Raw genomic sequence first — 8,047 nt, forward strand, 5'->3', positions numbered from 1 at the left:
AATATTTTTTACCCAAAACTTTCTTGAATCCAGTAGCTGTTAGTTAATGCCATTCGCTTTAGTTAAGGCGTTGAAATATGATCACAGCTAAAAATAAATGCGATTGGCACCTTATTAGTTCTCATTTTTTTAGCAGTGCGAGTTTTAATTTACCTATTTCTGAAAAAAAAACAATGTTGGTATGCTATATGATTGGCGGTTAGTCGGGTCAGACAGGTGAGCGGCATCATGGAAGTAATGGCGGCCAGATTAGGCTTTCTTAGAAATCGATAGGAAACATTGAATTGAACTGGACCCATGGGACAACATTATCTGGAATACCCAACAATGGGAAAATAATGAGAATGACACAATGATAGTGTTATAAGCAAATGACAATGAAGAAAAAAACGAAGGATATCTTAGATTTATGCGCACTGGTATGAAAATAATACACTTGAAGAAGCGCACTCCAGGTCAAGTTGCTAGGCCAGAAACCCAAATGTTTAGGTAAAGTGTAGATAAAAAAAAGGAAGTGAAAGTGTTGTAAGGTAGCCATATTCCAAAGTTGATGTTGGAGCCTAGATGCAAAAAATGATCCATCTATTAGAGACTACTCTTATTAGAAAAACAGACTGCCATTTACTCGCCTTTCTAGAAGCAAGATAGCCACAAGTTTGTCACAACATCTTGGTAAAACGAAGGGTTTGTTCATGTACATGCATATACTGGAAAGCGTGCACAAGTTCATGTTTATGTAAATGACATGAGGCACCTTCCCAGGACCTAAATGCAGTTAGGATTAATGAGTGATGGCTCCAATCCGTGCATGCATTAATGATTGCAGGTGCAATTCTGAACATTCATAACATGTATATTAATTGGAATTCTGGATTAATTGTGGGCATTCTTGTCACAGTAGTGCCCACCTTTGCACAGTGTTTTTGATGGCATAATGTTGGTAATTCTTGACATAGTGTAGCAACGTTTGAAATAGTTATACTCTTTTTGCATAATGCTTAATTATGCTTAACCTTGGTATACGTTATATAAATATGCAATTGCCATTATTGGCTGCCAAGCCCCTGATGGAATTCTTGCACATGCATAATTCTTGGCATTTCTTTAATACTGTTGCTATTTCTGTCCCAGGCCAAGGCCTGTTAGAGTGGTGTTACCTGTTTGCATCAATTCATGCACTTGCCAGTTCATTCAGCAATCTATTGAAGCACTCGCTCATTCAGCAATTCATTCATATAGGACCTCACTATCCCTATACTCATCCATATGTACGGTTTCTAGTTCTTCATCCAACCATGTACACACTCCCATCCGACTATAGATTCACTATTGCAGCCGCCCACTCAGCCATCCACACTATCACATAAACTTGCAGCTGATTGAAGAACCATTTTGACTTGTAAAATAGATCAATTGGCTTTGCCTAAGCTTCTCGAAATATTTTTTAATTTATTGTATCAGTTTTTCCCTTCATGATAATTGCTAAGGCAAAACTTGAGATTATTGACACTGTCTACTGTAAACGGTTTGTAATGCATGCTTGATTATTTTTTTTTAAGCATAATCTGATATTTTTTGTATGTATTTCACAGGGAGAAGAAAAGCGTTTTTGGATATTCTGTCTCTTATGAAAATGGACGCCTACAAAACAGCCAATCTCTCACTTCGGGATGTCCTTGAAATTGGACAGGAAACCTTAAATGCCACAAATCTCGAGACTTTAGAAGATGTACCTTGGCATGTACTGAGAGGGATCATGGCTTTGAATGTTACAGCAAGAAACACAAGTCTTTGCAAGCCTACGGCCAATGATGAAGTAGCCTGTGTGCAGAACATTGGACAGAGTGCAGATGAAGCAATATTTTGTTTGAACACGGAAGACACCCAACATTCCATCAACCCCTTGGATGCCCTCTGTGTCCTCTTCTTGTGCTCAGACAGCTTTTTGCAGCAGGAACTTATGCAAAAAATGTCTATGTGCCAGTTTGCTCTTCCCTTATTGCTGCCACCATGTGATGGAACCCAGTGCACATTCATGCTGTGGGCCATGAGGGATATTGTGAGAAAATGGAGGCCCCACTCACTGAGAGATATTAAAGGGTTTATGGAAGAAAGCCTGGTGCTCACACCTATGCCCACTGTGTCCTTTGTACGTCTAGGGAGCTGCAGCCTATCAAAATCCAAAATTCTGAATGAGTTGCTCAGCCCCCGGCAGCAGCACCATGACTACTTTATCCACAGAGACATGGAATCTGGGAATGTTGCAAGGAAAATATCAAGTGGGCTCGTGGAGATAGCATGGTACTTTCCTGGAGGAAGGGAGAACTCTGATCTCTTTCCAGAACCTGTAGCTGTTACAAATCTACGTGGAGACATTGAATCTCACTGGTTGCAGTTCAGCTTCTTATGTGAGATTTCATGTGCTGTATTTATATTTGTTGAGCACATAAGTGAGAAACAACTTGCATTATTGCTCTCTCTTAAGAAACCAAACCCAAAATACTACTTCATCCTACATCCCTTGACAGATGGACCTAATGACACCTTAATAGTCCTCAATAAACTAGCCCCTGCACTGAAGCTTAGCAAATGCAGCCTGCTAATGAAAGGCAAAGCCATGAACGATGCTGAGTTTGTAAAGAAACTACAGTCAACCATGCTTGGAAGTGTTGTAGACCCCCCCTACCCTGTGACTATTGAGAGCATGGCCGTCATTGCTCAGCAGATGGGAATCTGTGTAGATGAGTACGGTGTGGAATGCCAGAATGCAAGTAAGCATGCCAAAGAAATTACAGCAGAGATCAATGATGTGGTTGAGTACAAGAAGGAAATGATGAGATTACAGGGGGACCTCTGGAAGAGATTGGCAAAAGCAGAGAAAGAGTGCTGCAGACTAAGGAGTCAAGGGGACACCCCACCAGAGATGTACAAGTCTCAGCTAAGGAAAGAGATATTAGAGCTACGCAGGCAGCAGAATAAATGTGACCTCACTGATGGCATGATTAAATTCATTTCTGCAATAGGACAGCTTTCAAAAATCGAGAAACACTATTTCCTGAAGTGGATGAAACTGAATCTGGACCACATTGCTAGAAAAAACCTTTCTCGACTGAGAACTGAGTATAAAGAGCTGTCCAATTCTCTAAATGACCCTTCCCAGTTAGCAGAACTAGATAGAAAAATATCTGCCAGCTCACTCGGGCTGGAGCACTTTATGCGCGAGTTGGGACAGTATTATGAGGCAGAATGTTCCATTGTAAAACATTCGAGGCGCAGAAACAGACAGTTCGTTCATCTACCAAGCATTGCTGCTGATCTCCTTCTGGAAGGGTTTCCCCTTGAGCTGATTGACGGAGATGCCTCAAACATTCCCTTAAAGTGGATAACAGATGTCCTGACCGAGCTGAACACCAAAGTGAAGGGACAGTGTCGAATGATTGTTGTAACTGTGCTGGGAGTGCAGAGCACGGGCAAATCCACGCTTCTGAACACAATGTTTGGCCTCCAGTTTTCCGTGAGCAGTGGCAGATGCACACGAGGGGCCTTCATGCTGCTTATTAAAGTGAAAGACAATCTAAAGAAGACACTTGGCTGTGATTTTATTCTGGTCATTGACACCGAAGGCTTGAAAGCCCCAGAGCTGGCTACACTAGAGGACAGCTATGCACATGACAATGAACTGGCAACAATTGTCATTGGGCTAAGCGATATTACAATTGTTAATGTAGCCATGGAAAATGCCACTGAAATGAAAGATATCCTGCAAATTGTTGTCCATGCTTTTCTTAGGATGGAGGAAATTGGTCAAAATCCGAATTGTCAGTTTGTGCACCAGAACGTCAGTGATGTGTCTGCTTATGAGCAAAACATGAGAGACAGGAAACATCTGTTGGAGCAGCTGAACGAAATGACTAAAGTAGCAGCAAAGATGGAGAAACAGAGCAGGGAGATAGCATTCTCTGATATCATGGAGTATGATCCGGAGAAACACAATTGGTATATCCCTGGTTTATGGCATGGTGTTCCACCAATGGCCCCCGTGAACCGAGGGTACAGTGAAAATGTTCTTGAGTTGAAGAAGTACTTATTTAAATTTATACAAACCCGTTCAGCCAATAGAAATTACAAAGATATCACAGCTTTCATGGAATGGCTAAAGAGCTTGTGGAATGCAGTTAAACATGAGAACTTTATCTTTAGCTTCAGAAACAGCCTTGTGGCTGAAGCTTACAACCAGCTGTCTATTAAGTTCAGCGAGTGGGAATGGGCCTTCCGCAAAGAAATGCATCTCTGGGTGTCCAAGACAGAAACAGTAATTTACAATCAAGCTTCAAGTGAACTTGATATAAATACCTACAACAAATTGAAAAGAGAGGCCTTTCAGGAATTGGAGTGCGGAGAACAGAAATTGGTGTCTTATGTGCAGAAACATTTTGATAGTGGGGCACAGAATATCCATCTAATAGAAAAATACAGAGAAGATTTTATCCGGAGTTCTAAATCTTTGAAAAATGAACTTGAAGGTTACTTGTTTAGTAAATTTGAAGAGGCAATTCGCATTCAAAAAAGTAAGTACAAGATTGAGACTTTACAAGCCAAATATATTAAAGTGATTGAAGGCAAAGTTGTCAGCCTCTTAGAACACTGTCGAGAGCGAAATTGTGAGTTAAGTGATGAGGAGTTAGAAAGTGAATTTGGAAGCATGTGGACACAAACAATAACTGACTTACAACTCAATAAAATGGAGCAACGCCAGATTTCTCAAGACATGCTTTGTCATCTGATGAAGGACTTAAGCAGTCTGGGTAGTTTTGGCAATCAGGTTTTCCAGAATGCCCAAAATTTAGTCAGTTGTGCAAAAATTAATTTTAAAATGAAACCAGAGTATTTTGACTTACCGTGGTACCACGCTAGAGGTTTAAAAGAAATGTTCACTCATGAATGCTCACGCAGAGCCGATGAGCTTTCTAAAACATTGGTTAACAAATGCAGTAGTTATGTTGAAGGTAAAGTGATTTCAAAGGTGGACTATGATGGAACTTATTGTATGGAGCTGTTGCATATGATCAATCAAAGTCTACATAGTGACGATTTTCAAAGTCTTTCCACCACCCCTCATTTTGAGGTAGAGCTGAAGCTTCACATTTTGGGTAATGCCGCCAAAGTCTTTCAGAAGATGCACAAAAATTTTGTCAGAGAAAATGATCCTCAGTCCTGTCTGGAGAATTTTAAATCACAGTATTTCTCAACTTTTAAAGACCTTTATCTGAGAAAGGATGAATGTCGGAAGAGGGCTAAGGATTTTTGTGAACAGTGCTTGAAACCAGCTCTAAATGATTACATTGAAAGAAGACTTGGCTTGGAGATTGTAGAAGATATTCTCCATCATGGACACTCATTTAAATACAGTAGCCGGACATTTTTTCAGTTTGACCTGCTCTACAATCTTTTGGAAAAAAATTCATTTGAAAGATACAGAGAATACATTTGTAATTATGAAGGGTTTGTTAAACAATATATATTTGAACACATCAGAAATCACTGCAGTAAAATGGGCAGTTTGAACATGCTTGAAACAAGTATCCTTTCTACAATAACAAAGCAGGTTCGAGAAGTAATTCAGTCTGTGAGAGAGAAACGACATGAAACTGTCTCAGAATTTTTAGAAGTGTTTTGCAGAACATTGCAGAAGGAACTTTTAATCCCAAAGGGCAGCTTGGAAGTGATTCTATTCCAAAACTCTGCAAACATCGATCAGTTTTCTGAGGACATTTGTTTTTTCCTTACTGAGCTCGAACAACATATCCTGATAGAACGAAAACATTCAGTCATTAGAGAAAAACTTGACCGTTTACCTTACAAGCCTCAGGATGAACTGTTTAGAAAAATATTTGGATGTGCCAAGCAGTGCCCATTTTGTAAAGCCCCTTGTGAAGCAGGAGGGAAGGAACACAAGGAGCACTTTGCCTCAGTGCATCGCCCACAGGGTCTAGGTGGTGTCCATTTTGAGTCTACACGTGATCTTGTGTTTTCCCTGTGCTCCTCTGATGTGGTTTCTAACACGTCATTCAGAAATTTAGCCACACTATTTCAGTGGCGTCCCTACAAGGACTACCGGGTGTATTTTCCAGATTGGTGCATTCAGCCTGATGCTAGTATTGATGCCTCCGATTACTGGAAGTTCATTTTTAAGCAGTTCAACAAAAAGTTTGCTGACTTCTACTCTGCTCTCCCAGCTAAACTTCCAGTTGGCTGGGAAGAAATTACAATTAAGCAAGCACAGAAAAGCATCAAGGAAGTGTTCCTTGTGAAGTAAAAGCAAAGTAAGAAATCACCCTTGTAATGTTACATAATAGTGGATCATTATAGAAAGGTTGCTGGTTCTTTTTGGACATATGGTTGAAATCTTTATAACATATTGAATTTCAGCAGGTCGAAAAAAGCGTGATTGTTTTTCTGTATTACAAGTCATCGAACATATTGGTGTTTTTACATTCGAATTTGTATACATTGCCTGAGGCATCTGGCATTATGCTCCTTCTACATTCCTTCAAGCGATTGCTGAATTGGTAGTTCTAAACAAGTATCATGACAGTCCTCTCCACTTTAGATGAAGATCAACTGGAGAGAAGACACACAGACTTTTATTTCATTGCATGGACTCTGGGGGGGAAAGCTGATACATTTGAATAAGGCTTTAACCAGTAAAGAGTAAAATTGATGTCCTTTCCTCTCCAAACATTTTATCTCCTGGATTATTCCCTGTTTTGTAATACATTTCAAAAAGTGCATTTACTAGTTGTGTAAACCTCTTAGCAGTGATGCTACTTAAATGTCAAATTGTTGATTTTATCAGTTAGATTGCTAGAGGTGCCGTGAGAAGTAATTTTGTTCAAATTGTATGCTGTGGTCCATAATACCCGGAGTATGTAAATACATTAAAAATACATTAGTCTGTGTTAATGCCTTTCTTTAACTAAAATAGGGATGCCAGACCTTAGTTAATCTGAATCTGCTTTTTTGACTTTTTTAGTCGGAATTGTCAAGACGGCTGTTACTTTTCAAGTCTTTAGTAGGGATAGGGTATGATAATGTGATTTCCTAATAGAGGGTAAACATTTAACCTAGATTAGAACATTGGAATGTTGGGAGCTCCATTGCAGACAATGGAGTGCTCCCTGCTTCTACAGGCCGGTTAAGGCCCGCAGAGCAACATTCCAATGGTCTACAAAGGCTTCTCGAAGCTCGAGGGGATTTATATCCCCTCGAGCTTCGAGAACCCTTTGTTTAATTTGTTAGAACATTCTGCCCTCTAGTGGCAGAATGTTCTAATAGCCTTATAGCCCTTCGTAGCAGAGCTATACCGGCAATTAAAGTCCTGCTGTCTCGTAAAAGTCCCTCGCCTTCGGCTCGGGCCTTTAACGATTCAGCGGGCCTTTATTAGCCGGTATAGCCGGCTACGGCGGTCTATAAGGCTATAATAGTAACCCCATACATGAGACATCAACAGCATGCTTTGCCGCTGCTTTGGCCATGTAGCCATACTTTTTTTCCAATAGTATGGTTAGAGTACTTTAATAGGCAATAATTATAATTGGTTTCACTAATAATAAAACACCCTTAATGCAGTTGTGATAAACCGCATTCTTTTTGTAATAGATTCTCCTTTAACAGATTACAGTGCGAGGTTAGCACTGTGACAGAATGCAAGTGTGAATTTCTCTCATTTTGCCAGCAGCAGGTGCATCTGTCTTCTGCTAGCACCGGTAAAAATATAGACCAGATGGTACCTTATTAATACGAAAACTTCTTAAGTTGAGAATAAATTAAACATTAAATAAAACATTATATGGAGCTTGCAGAATTAAAAGAATGCCCACTGCAACTCTGTAACAAGTATTAGACTCCTCCTGCACTTATTAATAAGAGTCATGATTTTGAGAGCAAAGCAGGCTATTTTTCTTAATAGGTTGTATTTCATTTGACCCTTTTAAACAATTATTTAGTTTACTTAATTAAAGTGGAGAGATCTGCACCAGGAGCAGGT

General features: G+C 39.8%; 1 pseudogene across 1 annotated transcript; it reads left to right on the plus strand.

The window, feature by feature from the left end:
- The first annotated feature begins 1,607 nt into the window (after positions 1-1,607).
- On the plus strand, positions 1,608-6,952 carry LOC147703589 (up-regulator of cell proliferation pseudogene; annotated as a pseudogene). The gene has a single exon (XR_015297586.1). The product of XR_015297586.1 is annotated as an up-regulator of cell proliferation pseudogene (transcript).
- Positions 6,953-8,047: the final 1,095 nt, after the last annotated feature.

The sequence above is a fragment of the Lissotriton vulgaris genome, chromosome 7 (assembly GCF_964263255.1).
Source record: "Lissotriton vulgaris chromosome 7, aLisVul1.2, whole genome shotgun sequence".
Lineage (NCBI taxonomy): Eukaryota > Metazoa > Chordata > Amphibia > Caudata > Salamandridae > Lissotriton > Lissotriton vulgaris.